The 23,697-nt window shown below is 32.4% G+C and overlaps 1 protein-coding gene and 1 long non-coding RNA gene across 3 annotated transcripts in view; one reads left to right on the top strand and one right to left on the bottom strand.

Annotated features, from left to right (window-relative positions):
* Positions 1 to 23,697, top strand: part of LOC132919084 (3-phosphoinositide-dependent protein kinase 1) — a 168,071-nt gene that overhangs the window by 103,413 nt on the left and 40,961 nt on the right. The gene's annotated exons all lie outside the window — the stretch shown is intronic.
* Positions 17,561 to 21,822, bottom strand: LOC132919312 (uncharacterized). Its single transcript, XR_009660620.1, has 3 exons — positions 21,617 to 21,822; positions 18,533 to 18,696; positions 17,561 to 18,249 (listed from the first exon to the last, which is right to left on the bottom strand). It is a non-coding gene; the product is annotated as an uncharacterized LOC132919312 (long non-coding RNA).

The raw sequence follows: 23,697 nt of genomic DNA, 5'->3' as shown, positions 1-23,697 counted from the left end.
GGAATATCCAAGGATTTAAAAGATTTTTTTTATTTTATCAATACTCCGAACATGAAAAACCAGGTCAAAACCGTCTTATAGTTTTTTTTTCTGTTGACTTTAATAGTCTGTATTTAGTACAATTATTGCTTATTGGCTATTACACATTATATTGTTATACTTAAATTATGATTTATACCAACTTCCCCGAAATTAAAATCTTTAATATCCCAATTTAACGACAAAACCAGTAAATAATTCTTGTGGTTTATAAACATAATTTAGTTTAATTATTTCTACGTAACGTATGCCATTTAATGTTGTATGTTTATTGTTTATTGTATATATAGAGTTATGTATTCATTTTCAAATGGACCTCATCGTAATATTGAATATGAAAACATTTATATTGGCAAAGCGTATATGACACACAAATACCTATCATAAAAAATAATTAACTAAAACATGTTCAAACTACTTTTTAACCCGCAAAAATTATTATTTATATATATGATAAATAATATAATGTTATTCGGGACTATTATTATATTTTACAGGAAATTTATCCTTACTAAGAAGAAATAATAATACATAATTAAATTAATATTAATGAAGATATTACAAAATATAATATACATATTATAAAGGACATTTAATGTAAATTTCCTTAAAAAAAATGTACTACCGTATTACACTTGCATAAATTCCCCTTAAAACATAGATAAGTATTTCTTATGATAATTCCTCTGAAAAAAGGTACTAAAGATAATTTAAATTTATAATTATAGTTTAAAATTGTATTCATATTTTATATAATTTTATTTAATCATTAATAAATTATAATAATAATGTAATAGTTACATTAGTAATTAATAATACATTTAAAAAACGACAAAATCAATAATTATAATTTTAATCAAACTAACATGGAAATGAATATGAATTTTTCAAATATAAAATATTAATAAAGAAATATAAACATAAATATAAACAAAAATACAAATAATTTTTAGAAAATAAGTAGAGCTGCCTCCAAGTGATATCCTTCGACGAACATTAAATAGCCCTAAATTTTTGTATAAAATCTAAATATTATTATAATAATTAATAATTAATATGATATAGTGATGAAGGTGACTGGTGTGTGTCTTTAGTCTCTCGGAACGTAGGTAATACTCAGAAAACGAACGATGCGTTTTGCCGATGAATAAATAAAGACTCACAAATAATTAATGTTAGTATAGGTACACTATTCTAGCTCGTTTTCCCAGAATATCATCATTCATCACAATAAACTGCACCATTCACTATATATTATATTAAATTATGCATGTACTCGAGGACGAAAATGGTTTATAATAAATAAACATAATTCGCTGCATATTATTTCATTATTATTTCGTTCAATACTTCTGATACAGCGATACCTATTGGCTATATATTAAATAGCTACCTATATTTTATGGATTTTTTAAAATCACGTCGCATTATTGTTGATTTTAATAATATTCTATTAGTGGCGTTGACAAAGAATGGATAGTGCTATGGTTGGAGTGGTGGGACTGCATACCCCTCCCAGCAATTTCAACAAATTTAAAAATCCTTTCAATATCCGTGATCGTATTACGCAAGACATGACAAATCTAATAAAATTGTAAATTGTAATTCATATGAAGGTGAACTAGTTTAAAGTGTTAATTATCTACGCGTATCGTCATATACCAAACTTATGAGAGGATCTAGTTAAGCCTCCCCTATACTACGAACGATTGACCCCTCCAAAACAAAATCCTGCAGGCTATACGCTACTGTACGCAGTTATAAATGCTATAATATAAACACCCCGAAACGTCCAAACATAAAGTACAGTAATGCCAATTAAGGTCTACGCATTACGAGTTTATACTGTATATGCGCATATAGTCATGATATAATATTCATATTATTATTACTAAATATCGGATATTAATAAATTATTAGTTGTATCTATATTAATTATTAACACACACACACACACACACACACACACACACACACACACACACGCATCCATTGGTTTAGAACAATTATCAACACGATGATAAACATCGAAATCCTATTACTCATTATCATAAAGTTAGTTTGAATATTAGATATATTTATTAACGCTTCAACAAATTGTTGTGCGTTTAGCCCTCGACTATATATTATGTAAATTCTCTATCGTTAACTGTTAAGTGTAATTTATATTTATTACACACGTACACTTCATAATATTTCACGGTTTATTACACTTCATAAGTATTTACGGACACACAAAGTGTGTTAGCCGATACTGTAGAGGACAATGCATTTTTTGGCTGGTTAACTGGTTGGATAGAATCGCGGGTATTGTTTAACGAGCTATAAAAATGAATGAGAACATTTTCGAATTTCTACCCTTTTCCAATCGCCATATACCACTACAGTAACTAATAAGTAATAATTATACTCGTAATTATAGGCACCTACTGGTTTAAAATTCGATGTTTATAAAGACGTGTTGAAATTACCAGATAAACGTCCTGCTTGGGAATATGTTATTAGAAAATATATATTATACGGTAAATCAAAAAGGAAACTTATTCAACGATCATAACGACGAGAAGACTGTTAATAAATTTTGAAGAATCGTCTCGTTTAATATAATACACAATATATAGCTACAGAGAAGTGGCTGTATGCATTTTGATATTATACAAAAGTATAACGTGTGCACTGTACAACTGTCCTGTCATATACATGATATTATTATTATACTGCGCTGCGCGCGTGGCGTCGTGAAAACCGTAATTATGTACGTCGGCGGAGTGCGGAGAGGGTGGGTCCCAGGTCGACGCGATGCAATTATCAGAATATTATTATTGTACCGGTGTAAGCACGTGAACCAGTACCCGGAAAACCATCTGAAAACTGAATACGAATCGTTTGTGTGTACGGAGCGTGCGGTACGGAGAAAATTCGTCAAAAGCGGTAAACGTTTGGCGTGTTTATATTTAGTGTAGGTATATATACGCGTGAAGGAAAATACAACGAAAAGAATAACGAGGGTATAACTACGTTATGTAATAACACCGTATACGTTATATCAGTGGCGGCTTTGGGGGTATTTTTTTGGTGAGGCGACTTATGTATCACCCCCCCTCTTCATAATAAAAATTAAATTTCATAATAATGTAATTTAAAAATATAAAAATAATTATAACTATAATAATATACTTGTTTCGTATAGTAAATAATATAATAAAGTGAACATTTTAAAACTTGGTAGTCCTGAAAAGGACTTTTTTAAGTATACATTGTACCTACCTACTACCTAGTCTTGAAAAAGACTTTTTAAGTATACATTGTACCTACCTACTACCTAGTCTTGAAAAAGACTTTTTAAGTAAACCTAGTCTTGAAAAAGACTTTTTAAGTAAACCAAGTCTTAAAAAAGACTTTTTAAGTATGCAAAGTTCTGAAACTATGAATTAAATAAAACTATATCAAACTATTATGTTTTGTATGTTAAATTTATACTCCTATCTTTTTGATTAGCATATATGTTTATAATATTATCATAAAATGATTCTGTCTCTAATAATATAACAACTTCGTCTGTCACTGGATTCATATTCATAGTGTTAAATGTTAAATGAAAAGCACAAGTTGACAACACAAGTAAAATTTAAACGAACTTAAACAAAAAAGCACGACACGAGCGACGACTGCTGACGACACGATCGAGATATAAACTAATAAACTAATAATGAAATTGGTTTCATTAGGCGCTGTGACAATAATAACGGTTTATCGGTTTATGATTATGCAATAATATCTATATTATGTTATTGTTGAACGTGCCGCAGACATGATTGCGGGCTAACTATCTATTTTTAGTATCAGAGGCGATGAAAAAGTCGCCTCACTAAGATCATTGCGCATGCGCTATTCAGCTTATTTAACAGTCGCGCGCATTCGCGTACATTCGCATGTGTGTGTAATTAATGTACACAAGTTACAATTCTGAGGCGACGTTGAACGTCGCCTCTCTGACGTCATCGGAATATTTCCGCCGGCTGAAATATGAGCGTTGGCTTACGTAATTATTATTTCGTGCATTTCTTATCGGTTTATTGCTATTTTTTGGTAATAAACACGAAATAATATTATACTATAATAAAATAAATGATAATTCATATTATTAAAATTCGTAAAGAAGAATTTTTTTCAAATAAAATCATAAAAATGTTAAAAATTATTAGCGAAATGTTATTGTCAAGAAATATACTTTTAGCGTATAATTTGCTACAAAATTTTAGGTGAGGCGGCGCCTCACTTGCCTCACCCCCAAAGCCGCCACTGCGTTATATTTTATCGTCGAATATTCTCGTACGAAGAACTCTGCACGTGCGGTGACGCTGCACGGGGCTAACACAACACAAAGGAAGAAAATTGATATTAATTGGCTTTTATATAATAATAATATATTGTATTTTTTTTTCACGTTATATAACAAGCAGCGACGTCGAGTGTGTACAATAATAATATAATGCAGTAGTATAGTAGTAGACCTAGTTAGCACTGATGAGTAGTAGATACACTGCAGCAGTATAGTGGGACTAGTGACTAGTAGTCGGATGTCGTATAGGCATATAGCATCATACACGATATTATTATTATTATTATATACACAATATACCGGCCATAAAGATGCAATAGTAATAACGCTCATATTACTCGGTCCGGAAAACGATAATAATCATAGGAAACCCGAACCCGCGACCAGCCCGGCACCGACCGCGACGGCGTATCATATATAAATAAATATTATAATCATAACGTTATACCTGTATACGTGCGGAAAGCTTGATACTTGAGAATAGAAATGCGCGGATCGCGTCGGTCTAATGATCTATGCGCGTATATATACGGTGATGTGCGTATTACAAATCCAGAGTGCAATACGTAATAATTTCGAGTTGCTCGGGGATGGCGGGCATTACTGCAGATGAGCGAGTACTTCCTCGAAAAATGTGCGAATGCAAAATCGTGTATACGTTTTCACAAGTCACGTCCGTCAATTATAACTATCTGCTTGTGTAGGTATTCATATTTTTCCAACTATTCGTGATTTGTAACTGCGTATAAAATATACAGCATTAATTGTCCTACATTGTGTTTGCGCATCTACGCCAAGTGATAGGGAGGGGGTGGTGGTGGTGACGGACGGCCATACGTTCTGGAAACGACGGGATTTCAATAGATCACGAGAAAACCGCATTCATCCGCTCGGGATGGTATATTTTAATCCGCAACTCTATAATGCTAAGTATATACGAGTACAGAACGACATATTGTTTTATAGCAAAACTACAACACTACACGAGCAGTTGACACGGTTTCGCGATTAATCGAGAAAAGAATTTCTTCGAGACTTTGCAAAACTATGCCGTGCTTGGAAAATAATAAAATACTGCGCACACGATTGGGAACTCGCGGTCGCGGGACTAAAATATTATAATTCGCGCTGATATTCATAGACATTCTCCGCTACGGTGACGACAGTCGTCGATAAAAAAAACAACTCGTACGGCACCTCGAGAGAAAAATATGAAAATAAAAAAAAGTAATCGCTGGATAACGCGTATAGAAAACGGAATTTCACAACAGTCACGCGGACCTCAAAATCACGAAAACACTCTTATCTCTCGAATATTCATACGTCATGGCAATGTGCATAATATATAGTATATATAGGTATCCGATACCATGTACAATATTCAGGGCTTATTTTTTTTATTATTATTCGTATTGTACACATTTTAGTAAAGCACACAAATTCGTGAAGGGAGGGCTATTTTTTCTTTTTTATTTAAATAAAATTGATCATATATATAAGTTTTTTACACGGTTTGCTTCAATATTTAAATAATTTCAAAATATTTATATTATACATATTTTTAAAAAAGTTATCGAAATACCGTAGTCTTAAGCTATAACCATAAATCCATAACTGATAAGCTGAATATTGTCACAAATATCGAACACATCAAAACACATCATGCATAATTTATACATGTCACTATAGATAAAGAAAATAATAACAATAACAAACTATACAACTTCGTGTTATAGGTATATACATAACGAAATGTATATTGCACAAAGTGTTGCAAGTTACACACAAAAATAATATTTAATATAGCCATATAGGTAAGTAATATAGGTATAATAGCTAAAACGGAATTCTATCACTAACAATTTTTTCACAATTTCTAATTTAGACTGAAAATTTACAGCTTTTCAAACTTTCTCATAATACAGACTGTCAAGTGTTTCACAAAAATGTTCAAGTCAGACGTAAAGCTAACGTTGAAAAAATATTTACTATATATGATAGGTATAGACGGTACAGTAAGAGTAGTACAACGTGTAGCACTCGTATACTCTATTTTTTACGATATTACTCGTGTTCTATACTTATATATAATAATTACAGCAGTGCGAAGAATAGGTATATAGTCATTTTTACAGACGATGGGGTATTTTCACAACACCTGGTGACTGAGTAATATCAGCTCTTGAATGATTATCAATAATTTATTCGCACGGGGATGGTAATGCCGCCGGGGGCTACGGTACGCAGTAAAACGTCTTTTATTTATAGCAAGCACATTTATGCGGCCTAATAATATAATATTATATTGTATAACTGGTGCGAGTCATAAGTCTTCTTTACCGGCGTCGTATATTAGCATTGCGGTGGCGACGGTATGCATGTACTGGCACATTATTCCACATACACAGCATTACAGTCGTATTACAGTCAAGATATATGTGTATATTGCGCACGAGCTTTGGAATGGCCGACGGGGCAGGGCGGTTGGAAAGAGGTAAACCGCTTTTGATATTTTTGCGATTTAGTGGCGGCTGAGGATATCGTCCATAGGGGTGGGTATAGGTTTTCTGGATAAATTTTTTATTTCGTGCAATAAAACTTAAAATCGATTCCTGCGCCACCGGGCCTGCAGCGACATAACTGCAGCCGCTGCGGAGTATAATAATATAGTGTACCTACCTATATACGCATGTTTAGACGGCCACCGCCGCTGCCGCCGCCGTCTAACAATTCGCGCGACGCAGTATGTATATCTCATATAATCACTTTCTAACCATAAGTATACAATATAATATATTTACGACGTATATTATGCGTTTTCACCGAGCTCAAAATCTGGGTCATGTGCGACGACGAGGCATTTTCATTAACCATTGCCGTATATAGCTCATTAACGTCGTCGTCGTCGTCGTCGTCGTTGGCGGCGGCGTATTATTTTATTATATGCGCCGCGTAGTACACGTTTTCGCCCGCCGACGGCGGTTTTATTGTATTTGAGTGAACGCGTGTGTTATTATATATATTATTATACGAGTATATGACGTAAAAGGACGCAACGCAGGCGGTCCGGAAGAAGCGCATTAATATATAATGATATTAACAAACGCGTGCAGTATAAAAGAGTGTATATTATAATAAATGTATACTCCATCCACGCGAAATCTGTAAACGGAGTTTGAGGTTTTTCTTAAAACATTTCCAATCGCAGTATCGTACATGATGGTATTGCCTCGTTCTTTTACCATATATTTTCGATACTATATAGTTGTATTGTCGACGCGTTTAGGTATACCGAGACTCCAAAGTACCAGCGTCTCTGCACCAGTGGTGATCCTTTAAATTTAAAGTACCCATATTGTACATTTATACATATTATATATAATGTATATGTGCAGACGTACCTATATATAATATTATAGTATATATAGTATATGACATGTATATAATATTCGGTATATTGTGTACATAATAATATTATAACATTTACAGAATGATTCACCAAGAATGCTCACCTCCTTTTTTCTTCAATAATGCAGTTATTCAAAATATGATTTTTGGAATATTCTAAAGACAATATTTTCAAATACTTGAGACATTTTGTATAATTTAAAGAGTGTCTTGTAGAGAATGGAAAAACAAACTCGTTTTTCAAATGATAACTCTCTTGCCCATTCTACTTTAAATTATTTGGCGGAAATTTTGACATATCAGAATTAAAATTTGAGCGAGTAGTTTCAACTTTATATGTACTATATAAGGATTTAAGGTCCATAATATGGTAATGGGCTTATAGAAGATGCGGGGGCTATGATGATTTGAAATTTTAGTGATTAATATTAACTTACCAACATTAAAAATTCATAAAAGTTGTCCAAGCATAATAATTACTATATTATATTACATCTATTTTATACTTTATTTTTGTATAATTATTTTCAAGGACTATTATCTAAGGATAATAGTAAGGTATACACATTTCGATTACCGAGAAATGAAAAACAGAAGTTTTATTTTCACAGGACACTTCTTTAATAAACAAGTAGTACAAAGTCTGGAGAATTTTAAAATATGTTTTTTAAAGATATATTTAAATATTCCAAAAACAAGAATTTGATTAAATTCATTATTAAATGAAATTGTGGGGGTGAGTACACTTGACGAATCACACGGTTTATAATGATACTAAACATTGATGTTAAAGTAAATCTAAGGTTGACAAATAGCGAGTACGACGGTACGATTATAATACGTTCGTTTCACGTCGATTGATGTGTATACACGTTAAATAAATAATACATTCGAAACGGCGTATACATGTCCGTCAACGGATTAAGGTGTTGTATTGTTGTTGTTGTTGTTGTTGTTGTTGTCAATGTTTCACTGAAGCGTTTGTAGGATATGTGAGGTACCTATAATGCTGTACTGGTATACCGTGTATACTTTAATAATCCTCTATAATATGTACGGCGGCGGTGACGACTGAACCGTATACGAATAAGCGACGACGACGATTCGAAGAATGAGTTGTTTGGATTTGTGTGTGTGTTGTTCGGCAGCGTCCGACCAATCGATTCGAAACGGCGTGTGAAGATAATACTGTGATTTTTCGGTGAACGCTAATACATTTGTGTAGTTTTCAGTTTTGAATACAACATCCACTACGCGGTGTATATACCTGTACAGTATAATATTGGGTGTACATCATTGGTGCGATCCGTGGAAAATGCACACGGAATTCGGTATAGGAATTATAATTATTATAATATTTTTTTTGTATTGTGTTTTTGTTTCACGCGCGTCTTCACAATTTACGTATATGAATTTACCATTTCATACGCAGTTTAGTAATAACAATACATCATGTTATTACAATACGGTTATTCTTATTTATTAAAATATCAAATACGTGTAGAATAAGTCGTTTAGAAAGCATCAACGCAAACGCAGTGCCGGATACAGGGGATTATAGGGGTGGGTTTTTTGACAATGTCGACTCTTCCCAACTTCCCAAGACATCATCAATCCTACCAAAGTTTTCTTACATTATATCGTTCTCCTAAACGTTTTTATAATTATTCCATTGTGTAATGAGTAATTCAATAAATCTTCATATATATATATTAAGCAAGAATTGCTAATAGTACTATAAAATATTATGCTAATACTCTTGAAACCTTAAGACTATTATTATGGTGTCGGGATATTTAGAAAATGCAGAATTGCAGACTCAATAACATACGCGTCCGTAGTATTAAGTCTTAATTATAAATTTATACTGTCTGGAGTTCTAGACCAGAGAAAAATTGTAGTTCCAAATGCACAACTCTGATATACGAACAGATATATTTCTTTGACATTTGCGTAGTCGACGTCTAGTGTTTTCGTACGATATATCTATAAAGATAAAAGCAAACGCCATTTCGAAAACACCAAAAGAGTTGTATTTTATACGAACTTGGCCGTCAAAAGCAATAACAACACACATATCATATATATATATGTATACATAACGTGATTTAATTGAACAATACACGCATTTCAATGCGCACGTCAGACGTCGTAATAACAATATTAAATTTAATAAACCCGCGAGTCGTACACGCGTGTACTACGATGTAATACCTTCTCGACAGTGCTCGTACCTATATACTTCGCAACGCAAATATAAATAGTATAATGGCATATTGACGTACAGCACTATTTCTAAAAACCGTGCCGTCGTTAAGGACGAATATTGTATTATTTCTAAAGAATTTTACTTTCCCAAACAATTACGACGTTGTGCGCCGTACACGGTGGCGATGACGGCGTTCTACATACATATTATATATTATATTATACGTATTCATAATATTGTACGCACCTCTGTAATAATAAGTTTCGTTTTAAATTGTTGTCAAGGTAAGTATATAGGCGAATACCTATATACAAGCGTTATTATGATGTATTTCGTGCGGCGACGAAGTTGTCCACCTGAAAAACGTGCGTGTACAACTTCCACGATGCATTGTAATAATATCATTAATATTATTAAGTATATCAAAATTTATCGGCGGCGATGTTTTGCCGACGACACGCGGGTTGATCGGCGGGCGGTCGCTCAATAATATTATCTATCGAATGGTGTGTAACAACAATAATTATTAACTCCGCCAGATAAAACCGCGGTGTTGTACGCTGAAAACTGCACATGGATAATATGAAAACTGAACTGACGGTATATGATAATATAATATTAAATTGCACGCGTACAGTATACCTGTGTAAGTACGTATAGTCTTATTATTATATACAAACGCCGCACACACATATACGCTGACTCGCGAACGAGGCCAGCAAATCGGTGAATTTTTTCAAGACGGATCGAATTACCGAAATACGTGTATATATATATATGTGTGTTACTATTGTAATCGGAATAAGTGATGTAAGTAAATATAATATAATACATATAAGGTGGCGTCTAAGCGGTGTACCGTACCGTGTTCGTATATACCTGTATATTATGTATTATATTATTAATCCGCAAACGAGTTTAAAACGTTTCTCGCGATTTCATTTCCACGCGCGAATATACCTACCCATATTATTATTATTATTATTATTATATATCGTGTATATTATTATATTATATGGACGTAAGCAGTACGCGCACTGTACCTACCCGAGTACGTGTGCGACTTGCAAGGCGTACATAATATACCTAACTACGGCCAGTACGGCGTTATAGTATGTGTGTTGTATCGTTTATTTTATCTTCGTCCTTCCCCGCACGACGACTACCTATAAAATATTATGTATTATATACGACAACGACGCGGCGTCGGCGGGTGTACAGGCTATACGTGTTATACACGCGCGTGTGTTACGAAAAAGATAAATAAGTATGAAAATTTCCGTCATCGTCGTCTGCGCGCAACGCTGACAACCATCAATCAAAGTCGATAATAGCCTTTTCGACCCGAGAATATTAAGTAACGTGTATTATACACGGATTCACGTATTTTGCAGCGGTATATAGTAGGCGTAAGGCGCCTCCTATTGTGATGCGTATATTATACACACACATAATAATATAATAATATGATATGTGTTTTTTTATTTTCGTTGTACGCGTCAAAAACAGCCAGTACAGTACCCAAGTATATTGCGTGTGTGTGTGTATATAAACAGTAATAATATATATTATATTTGTATATTATATTATTATGCGTCCGTGTATATGATATTATTGCTGTATAATTTATAATAAATACACACTGTCGCGTCGCACACAATCGCGCCCGCGAGTAGATTTTAAGCGTGACGTCATTCGCGTCTTCGCCGAAGGATACACGTATGTTATTATTTTATAGGTATACACGAGATAATGTGTAATAAGTGTTGTAATTGTGCGTTTCATCGTAAACGTCATCATTCCGCGCATATCGATCATCGGAGTAGCACCTCGATACGTGCCTGTTTAACGAAATTTTTTAAACTCCGACATATAGTCTGACTGTCACTACTGTTGGAAGGTATATATGTACGTATATAGACAATACACGTTTATGTATATAATATATCACAGGCTCTAAGGTGTATGACCACCTAGCAGTGAATGTTGACTGTCTCTGCACACCGATAATCGTGGACACTTACCTACTAATCAAAATTGTTGTCAATTTTCACGAATACCTCACAATACCTACGGACATTTTATCGGCCGTGTTTGTTTACATGCACACCGCAATAGTTATTTAATGAATGTCGACACGCCAATGAAAACCATAAAATTAAATTTATTTCACTATAAATAATTAATTAGAGATACAAAAAGAAGCTGATAACAGAATAGTTATAAGTAAATAATAAATTGATAAATATTAATATAGTTTAATATAATAACAAATTTACTATATTGTAATTATGTATTATTTATTACAACACGGTAAACTATCGTGATATTTACTCTTGTAAATCCCCTCCCATCATTCTTACAATCACAATTTTTTTGTGTTAAATTATTTATATTTAATCTCATGTAATCAGTTCGGTGTTTATTTTTTGCTCTTTTACAGTTTTACAATTTTTACTTCACTTATCATAGATATATTTACTATATATTTTATCAATGCTTAAATGAAAACAATAATCTTCCAATTTTTTTAAATTAAAAGTGCACTAAACTTTTCATAAAAAATGTCTCACAATTTTCATTTTTAAATTTAAATTAGGTAAAATAAATTCAAAATTAAAATATTTTCGTTAAAAACACTGTTGTGTTAGGCTACTATACCTATAGTATACGCGTCAATAGTGACGAAGGTATATCCAGCTATCAAACGTTAAGAAATTGAATTGTCACCTCTATCAAGCTTACTATCTCGTGCGATAACAGCCAAACTTATGTATTGAACACTGATAAAAAGTTCCGAAATATTGTGATAGATGATAACGACAATAGTATAAAAATACCTTAACTAAACTTTACATTTCAGGTGATTGGGCTTTAATTAATGGACAACAATTTTGATTGGCAAATAAAAAATTAACTAGCCAAAGAATTATAATTTTCGCAATAAATGACAGCTTGCTAATTTTGATTGGTCAAAACCTGGTATTGAGTTATTTTAATCTTAGTCCTTAATCCTTATCATTAGTCCTTATATCTTATAGACGTAAAATCTTCTTTAACGCAACCCGATCCAATCCACTTAAATGTTGATAGTAAAAGCTCTTACTTTAGCCACTCAAACAACTTTTGATTCATATTTGACTATTAGAGGCAAAGTTCTTCTAGAAAAGTTTAAGATCTATAGGGTGAACTGACTTAAATAAAAATAATGACGAATTTAGCTATTTTTATGGAATTTTGGACGACCCTCATTTCTTCCTCATGAACGTTTTTTCGTAGAAATGGTTTACCGCTTACCTTAATGCAATTGTTTCCCCTGAAGGAGAAGATCTTTTAAACTAATTTGACTCAATTTATGTAAATGGAACATCCAAAACAGTAGAAGCTGGTACTAAAGTTTAAAAAAATAAGTCCGTTTTTTTCTCCGAATACGCGGAATGTTCATACAACAACGATTGATGGTGATCACTGAACAAATAATACATATAAACCATGGAATAATTGTATAATAGATTTAGTCATTTAGTTAGCCATGGTTATCCGACAATTTGGACACTTATCCAGAAAATTATATTGGAAGAAACAGCAGACAAAGCAAAATTATAACAGTCAACAACATTGGTGAACTAGTAAAAAAAAAAACAGAGTACCTACAACATAAACCAGACTGATTAGTGATTATACTTTATAACAAAGAAGACTAAATAATTCAATTGTAATAAAAGAAATTTTAGAAAAAATTGTTACATTAGAACAAGACCTAGATAAAAATTGTGATAATTGATTTTTTTTATATGACAAGTGACAACAGTAATTATTTTTACCAATTATTATTTTTTTTTTAAATAAATGATAACTGTACTTTTTATACCACAATTCAGTAATTATAATTAAACTTCTTCTATATAATATACTTTTATAAGACTTCGCTGTTCAAACTTAGGTTTAAATCCCAACGATGTGTTGTCACGTCACGCGTTATTTGTGTACTTATATAATAATTATAGTATATATATCTACCCATATTTTTTAAATGAACATTACAGACAGCTTTGAAAGATTATATCAATTATCTATAACAGATAAGATGCCTATAACGAGTAGATAAAGCCACATGGGTATTATATTATATTATGTTTATAGGTTATAAGTTTATAACTAAATTTGCTGTGTAGCGTTCACCGAAATTTGATCAACGCGGTACATGACACATTTCGAAATGATCGCGATCCGGTAAAAATGATCAATAAAATGTTGAAATATGCATATAAATATAATATAGGTAATACATCTATCATTGGATGCGCGATTATATAATATAATACTATTGTAAAGTTTTCAACCACGAGGAAAAAAACAGACTAGCACTTTTGTTAAAGGAGCACCATCTATACATAATTGAAAACACGTGACTATCCAGTCCCCGCGCGATGATGGTCGTAGATAATCGCGCTATTTTTCATTCGATTTTTTTTCACCTTGAATCGTATTAAAATATCGTGCATACACGATCACACAAGGCAACCGTCCGTAAACATAATTTTCATTTTTAATTCGGACAGTAATAACTTATATAACGGCTTCTCCATTAGTGTTTACAAGATAATTACACGCGCGCGTATAAGGATGCAAGCAGTAATATTTCGTATGCACTTGTTTTTCACACGCGTTCACAACTTGCATGTCATTGAAGGCAGACGTCTTCTGGTGCGTCTGTTTTTTCAAAACGTCATTACGCTGTTTACAATAATATTATACATTTATAAAAGTATATACGATGTACGCGCACGGTGGCAATTAAAGGGAAATACCGCGGTATATACAACATTGTAATGCAGTGACGAATGACGTGGTCCTTCGGTATATTTACGGTTAAGTGCAGTAATGTGTACCTATATATACCTACAGGATATGACCTACCTATAATCTACAATAATAACGTATATATAACGTAACAGAGTTAAGTATAATTAGTTCAAAGAAAAAACAAATAATAATATCGTGAAAACAAAAGAATTTGAAAAATGAAAAAAAAAAATGAAACTTTTACAGTTTTACCTATATAGAGCTACATAACTAGAAAAAAAACATACATATTATGTAAACTATAGAATGCAACGTGGAAGTGGACTATTGTTTGTGCCAGAATATTTACAGACTCACAGTTATGTACGTAAAACATTAACATTTCGAAACGAATATATAAACTATGACGACAATTCAAATAACGATCATACTGGCGTAACAGCCGTTAGCTGCAGGCAGCAGTGAAAACAATAAAATATATAGATTAGAAATTCTGTAAAAACAATAACAGTAATCGATGTTATAATTATCATCATGCGTGTTTTAGATTAAAAATGTAGGTAGGTACTCTGAAAAAAAGACTTGATGATTTTTCTACGGAAAGCCAATTTTTGAAAGCAAAATCAAATTTTATTGCCATATAATTATGACGAAGAGTATCAAATACAAAGATAAGTAGGAATAACCGAAATGCACTAACGTTGTACATAATGCATATACAGTATTATAACAGTGACAGGATGGAATTTTGAACTTCGAAATCAAATGCGTTTATTTCTTTCTCAACTGATTTAACCACAAATATCAAATACTAATTCCTATATAAATGTTGAATGAAGCTTTGGAACGGTCTTTGCAAAGTTAATCACTAATAACTTTTCAACCCTGACCGTTTTACCAAACTTTAAACTTGCCAAAATTATTTTATCAAAATTTATAAAATAGTGTTGTGCGTTCTTAAAACAATGCGTGCTTTCAACAGAATTTTATTTCGGAGGCTATTTGTTTTATAGCAATTTATTATTATCAAAATAACACAAGTTCTATCTCTGAAACCGGCCGCAGCAGCTGCAGTGGTATATATAATTATTATTACTGCACGTGCATTCGCTTTTCGTCGAAGTCACGCGTGGCATATCGAAAATTCGTACCGATTTGCGGAACAGAGCTCGTCGACAGAAATTAGAAATGAATTTAAAAATAAAAATAAATCTTTGACAGTTTCCGAGTATTCCGACTGCGGCGAAATACAGTTAGAACGTATTAATGGCGGGTGAAAGTCCCCCTCCCTCCCCCCACCACCCGTGACTTGCAGCCGAGAAGCACGCGGCGGCGTCCAAATCGCCAATAAAAACGATATATTATGTACAATATGTTATTATGATTATACGTGTTTTTCACATACCCATTATATTATATAGTACGGCATATATATTATAACTGCAGTCGGCGTACGGCGTGCACCGAAGTCGTTATTATCATCGCCACATCGTCCTGCAGACTCGGGACGTGTGCGTATATTTAGTACATGTATATAGGACCATAATATTATATAGACGTATATAAGATAATATACGCTATATGGTTTTTATGGAGCTCCGGAATTTTACAACATATTTGTTATAGGTACATACAAAGTGATTAATCATGCATGTTCACGATTCTCAATAAAAATTTTTTTTTTCTTTCATAAAGAATATATTGAAATACAGACTTTTAGAAATTTAAAGTATTTTTAAAAACCATTTTATACATTTTCAAATGCTTCCATTTCACGAAGTATTCTGCAACAATAAACATGTTTTCAAACGAAAACTTATTTACTGTACCTATAACTACTATTATTACCTACTGTAAACTGATCAATCCATTAGTAGAAAAAATCCCAGTATTTTAAAATATAGTTTTTAGGATTTAATTTTGTATTATATTTCTAAATCTAATAATTAGAATTTTAAATCATAATCAAAATCCTGTATTATACATTATTCTTTTTCCCTCACACGTTTTTATACGAATATTGCTATTAATATTTTTTAAATTTCACCTCACGTTGTAGTCCAATAGCGTAAAAATGAACTGAAGGGGAATTTAATGTTTCGCGTTGAATACAATATTATACGTCATAAATGATCACAGACTTATTTATTGTAGGTACAATTATTATAATCGGCCCGATTTTTATGATTATCATAAGACCCTGATTTAAATGTCCTAAAAAAGGTTGGTTCCCATTTTGCCATCGTTTCATTTTTTCACCGTTCCATTTCGCTGAATTTTTTTTTTAATTATAAAATTATATTATTTAATAATATAAAACAGTTATCAAACAAAAAAATTAAATAAAAAATGAATGATTAGATACCTGCATAATTGCCATAATTAGATACCTATTACAGAATCATAAATAAAAACAATTTAAAATAAAATTACAAGTCAATTATATTATATAGTATTACATTATAATGTATTATATACCAGATTAATTAAAATATGTGTGTACATACTGGGGCGTATTCAGGGCGGTTTTCTCGGATCATATGTCCGAGGTACGGCCCTAAGCCTAAAAATATATAAATATATAAAATTAATATTATTAGATATGAGAACAAAATAAAACATAAAATCAAACAATACGGTTACAATATTTGATGCCAAAACCATATAATTATTAGTTTTCATGTATAATTAGACAAATTTTTCATTTGAAAATCAGGTCTTACTATCAGAGGGCCCGGAAAAGCTAAAACGGCCATGTGTATATTTTTTATTTTTATTAACCATTAGTACAAAACTATTACGGCTCGACAATTATGTACATAAGCAAGATAAGACGATACAAATAATATACATGTACTAAATAATGTAGAATGCATTAGCATAGTAATATAGAGAGTATATAAAGTTATATAATATAAATTATATGGATAAGATAATGATAAATAAGAATATAAGTAATAAAATAGATAATAATAATTAATTAATGTATTATACGGAATGAAAAATAAAATGATGTATGAGTAAGACGTAACGCTGATGTGACTAAGGTAAATTAATTTTGTTTAGGACAGTGGAAAGAAGGGATATATAAGTAGATTAATGATTGCAGTGAAATTCAGAAAAAATGTTGATAACAACGTTTCGATTACGGAAATATTGTTACTTTTGTTTTCGGAACCAGATAAGGTATGAACGTAATATTTGGGCTTAGAGTCTGCAGGATTAGGGTTAGAATTTGTATTAGAAGGATATGAGGTTATAGGTTTTTGTGGTATGCGATGAATATTGGATTGATATTTGCGGAGAGTTTTAAATGACAGACATCCTTTGAAATTCGCCGTATGGTCGCCCCCACACAGGGCACATTTGGCTGGGCAGGAACTGTCTTTGCTGCACTCGAAGGTGAGGTGATCACCACCGCACTTAACGCAGCGCGGTCGATGACCTGTGTATATAATATATAATTAGTAGTGTTAAATAAGTTTTATCATTGTCGATATTGATTGCATTGTACCTCATATAAAATATTATAAATATATATATATATAATTATTATTATTAAGCAATATAGGTAAGTGGTAAAGACACCACAATATTATATTATATCTACGTTATACTTAAGTTGATAATTGGTAACTGAATAATAGTAGAAATAAAAATTTTTTTTGAAATAAACATGAAACGTTGAAATAAGATGACTGCAAAATGATGGAATTTGGCCGTTTTACCATAGTATAAATAAATTTGTCAGTCTAACTTGATCAATGAATTCATCCCAGATAACCACTTCACGTTAACTAAAAAGACACTGGTGACGAGATCTCTTGAATTCAAACTTGCATCGTCCATATTGTCCGAGAGTTTTCATACTGGTGTCTGGTGATGGGTCTAACTAAAAAAAAACCGGAGAAGCTTTCCATTACAAAATCGGCAAAAAAATATCTAAACTTAGCTTAAAATTACGCCTACCACAAGAAATATTTTGTAGAAGACCAACCAATTATACTAAACCATTATAATAAATGAGATATTTCTTTGTATGTTCAAATTTATTGTAATATTTATTCGTTTGTATATTATGAATTTATAACTTTGTTGCACGTACACCATTGTGTATGTTGAGACTGTTAACTAATTAAATTTAAAAAAAAAAACGGATAATTTTTTAACATAACATTTATTTTTAAAAACGAATGATAAGAAAGCGTGAACCGTAACCCGTAAGGATTTAACTTGGACAGGGAAGAGTCGTATGAACCTTGAATGACTTAAAAAAGTGGTTCAACGTACCTATTAATTTTTAATTACTTGATATTATTTAAAACATAAAGTTTTATTGATGAAGCACGTAGATTACGACTACACACGTGTCCCCCTGTCGCCACCACTATTGCCAAAGTGATTCATTAGGCGATTTCTTATACGTCACATAAAATTACTGTACGTACAACTCATTTCGTACGACTGGTCGGCTTGGACTGATAATTTTTTAACGAACGCTGCAGTTGCGAGCCGACGATTCCGCTACTACAGAGCAACAGGTGAGACGTGAGTATCACGTATATTTTGATTTTTATATCATATTATTAAATGTATTTGTGCGTGTGCATGCGTAGTAGGCCTGTCATTCCCTTTATAATACTGTTAGGTATTATATGGTGGGGCCTATGGCGCAGCAGATGGCTTTCGAAGAAAACTAGTTTATTATTTTAGTAGACATTTTGTTTATAAGCTAAATATGAAGTTGTGGTGAAAAAAACTCATTACAGTCGTGGCGGCGGCGTCATTGACCCCTTTGCGTTTTTAGAACCGTTTTTCTCGGTAAAACCGATTTGGAGCGAACGTCTGCCTTTCCCGCACGCGAAGTCGATGATGATGACTTTTATTGTCACTATATAGTATATATAATATAAATTTTTTTCGCGCTTATTTTACACGGCGGCAATGCGCGCGTCACGTGAAATGTATAAAAATAAAAGAAGAAAACCTCCGTCCGCCCGTTTCTATATTACAGTAGGCGGTGGGCGGCGTCGCGGCGGTACGTTTAAATTAATTTTCGCGGAAAAACACGACTGAACGATATGCGAAAACAACGACGGGACGACAAGACAGAAATTATTAACCGCAAAGCGTCTGTATATTATATTATCATTATTACTATTGCTATTATTATTATTATTATTGTCTAGTCTTCGAACACGCGTCGTCGTCGTCGTCGTCGAGATAAACACGTTAACGATGTAGTTTTTTACCGATATCGGTGCGCGCGCTGATAGTTACGATACATTTAATAAATAATATTATTATTATATATACGCGCGCGCGAGAATGTGATATCGTGTACAGCTGCTGCGCTACAGCACCAGTTTTAAATGGAAACTCGAAAAACGAATCACCTGCGCGTCGTATTATTAAAATACCGAGAAAACGTCATTATTCGACCGCCGCCGCCGCCGGGACGAAAACTCGAAAAACATATAATAACAATAACAATAACGCGTAATTGGAATGCGACGAGGTGAATAAATAAGTTGTGTGTGTGTGTATGTGTGTGTGTGTGTGTGTGTGTGTGTGTGTGTGTGTGTGTGTGTGTGTGTGTGTGTGCGCGCGTATTATGTTGAGAACGAACTGTAGTCCGAAAATAAAACGGTTTTTCGAAAAAATTGTTTTTCCTCGTCCAGACGATTTAATAATAATAAAAATATCATTGTCGTGACGTCACGATGACTAGCGGTTTTCATAGTTTTTTTTTTTTTTTTTTTTAATTATCCGTTCTTAGCGAGAGCTGCTGCTACACCGGCGGCGGCGGCGGCGCGGTAAACTCGCGGAAAATGTGCGTCGACGGGTTTTCGTGTTTCGTATTTATTATTGTCATTACCCCGCGCACGCGGATGATTAAACAAATAAAGACACAATATTATTTTATCGTGCCCATCGCACATCACACGCGGCGGCCGAACGCGTAACACCTCAACAGAATACGTTACGTATATATTGTATACGCGTGATATGCATTGCGACATGTTACATCGCATTTACGACACGTGCAAGCGGTCTATATAATAATAATATAATATTTGTGTGCGCGCGCTTTAATTTTTTTTTTTTATCGTACTTTTGCCCGTTTACGGCGTTTGCGCGTCGGCCGCGTACACACGGGCAGGTACAGCTAAAGTATAATATGCGTTTTATAGTTTATATCTACACGTATATATAGGGTACCTACACATGCAACCGACTGCCGCTTTTATGTCATATCGGAGAACGCATAAAAAGAAAATGAAAGAAAACGAAGAATTTTTACCGATCGTCGTGCAAGTCATCTACTCCGAAAATCGTATATTTAAAAAACCGTATTATTCGATCCCCTTCACACCCCGCGGCACGTTGACGCGTGCTGCGGAGTGAAACGTTTTGTAAAAATCGTAAATTTTGAACGAAAACGTTAAGGAAAGCAACCGTATAAGTGTATAACACTTTACAGACTAATATACAGAAATCGAAAAAAATTATACAAACGCACGTGCACTTTGATCGTCGATAAAGTCGTTCCTCTGTGTGCCGCGAATGACGGCGGCGTTCTCTGAAGTTTATATTATTATAATATGTGTTCGTTTATGAGAGCCCTGAGCGATTTTTTTTCGTTTTTAAGTCAGCAACAATTTTGCAACTTTAAACGCGCACTTCAATTATTGATTTATTTTGTTTTTTTATTTGTTTATGCAACTGCAAGTTTTTAACGAGCCACTTAAAACACGCATTCAATAATAAATGATCTAATAGTATTTATATTGGAAAATACGTATACTCACAGGGTAATTTATTAACTACGTACCAGCGATTATTTCTGAAGGTTACTAACATTTAATTTATTATCACTTATGAATCATGAGGTATTTTTTAAATTTTATATTTTTTGCACAATTGTAAAAAACTACTCAAAAACAGTATTATTTATATGCATAAACAAAACGCAAATTTCGGGTGATTTAATATTTACTTTAAAAAACTATACTGAACGATTGTGTATTGTGTATCGACAATTATAATTAAATATAAATAGTTGTTGAGAATGTTGAGATAATAATAAAATATGATAAAATGTTAGTAACGAATATACAAATATTATGATATAATATTTAGTACAATAATTATTAATTATGTAATGAAAGAGTAGTTAAAAGTTATATAACAGCAAATTATCACGATATTCAAATTTAAAAGAATTAATAATAATATGAATAAGTGGTGTTCATATATTATAATAGTGAAGCTCATAGATAGACTGTCATTATTTTATCAATTTTCTTTTTATGTACCTATATTAATGATGTTCAGATGTTGGTTAATTGAGAAATAAGTATACAGCTGCCATTTTGAAAAAAAAAATAAAATACTACTTCGTAGAGACGAGGCAACGTTTAAATATATCGAATAACGGCATGATTGCTATAAAAGCATAAACTGAAAAGTGAAAAGCTTTAATCTTAAGAGAGGACGTTACACTCGCATGTGTTATCTCCGTCTTACAAAATGTAAAACATATAGCAAAAACTGTTTTGCGCGGGAAAGAACCGAGAAGGCAACAGTTATAAGTTATAACTAAGAAACGGAATTTTAACCACATAAAAAAGAGAACTTGGGTTGTGAAATATCATTTTTATTTTTTCGATATTGGCACTATAAAAAAAGTTATTCATGTTCAAAAATTTTATATTTAGTATGTAAAACATATATGATTGTTAAACATATTTATAAACACCTTTGGGTCGTTTAAATAATAAAGCCCCACGGCATTAAAAAAAAAAATAGTTTAATGGATTTTGAAACAATAAAAACTTTTTTCGTATAAGTGATATCAAAAATAAAAAACGATATTTCACAGATAATATACTCCTTTTTATTATGTGGTGAAAATTTCATTTCTTAGTCATGAGATGACTGTAGCTTTCTCGGTTCCTTCCCGCGCGAAACAGATTTTGCTATGTTCTACATTTGTAAGATGGAAACAACACATGCGGATGTAGCGTCCTATGAGGATGTCGTGCCCGCATAGGCATTGTCTTCGTCATACTAACGTACACTGTTGTAAATTTGAGTTAAGTAGAATCTATTTTATGCTGTTTGCTTTAAAAGTAGAGTAAACTTACTTATTATTCAATTTCAAAACATTAAAATGTTCATAACTCATTTTGAAATTAAAATATCAATAAAAGACAACGTGATACCCTAGAACAGTGCTTATCAAACTGGGAGGTGTGGCTATAATATGACTGGTGATGCGTGAAATTTAATTTTAGTATAAAAATAAAATTAAGAAAAAATAATTAATGATTTTGATTTAGAGGGCCTTAATAGTTTTACATTAAATTTAGGGAGGCTCGTGACAAAAAAGTTTGAGAAATACTGCCCTAGATAATAATTAATAAGCTTACCTTTACGTTTGATAATAGGTCAATATTAAAGCTAACAACATAAAATGATTAAAATGGATTCCGCTGAACGCAAATTCGTAGTTATATTGTGGTACGTTATTAAGACGGAGACAACACGTCATGCGGGTACGACGCATTAAAAAGTTTAAAAAATTAACATTTGTATACCATGGAATATCAAACGTTTGAAACACGATGCAGTTCTGGATTTTTAGGAAAATAATATTAAAAACTCGACGAAATAAAACCGGTATACCTATTACACATTACACATTAACGCATAATACATTACATTACTTATTATGTACGTATACCTCCTAACTGTATCTCATTCGACAATTTTAAATGTCATCATTCATCCGCGTTCATCAACATTCCGAACGTTGTATCTTGTATAATATACATATTATAATAATCTATACTATAATAGTGTAATAGATAGGCATAGGCATATACCT

This window comes from Rhopalosiphum padi, chromosome 1 (genome assembly GCF_020882245.1).
Source record: "Rhopalosiphum padi isolate XX-2018 chromosome 1, ASM2088224v1, whole genome shotgun sequence".
NCBI classification, from domain to species: Eukaryota; Metazoa; Arthropoda; class Insecta; order Hemiptera; family Aphididae; genus Rhopalosiphum; species Rhopalosiphum padi.
The sequence above is the reverse complement of the archived record's forward strand: the minus strand, read 5'-3'. Positions and strand labels throughout refer to the sequence as shown.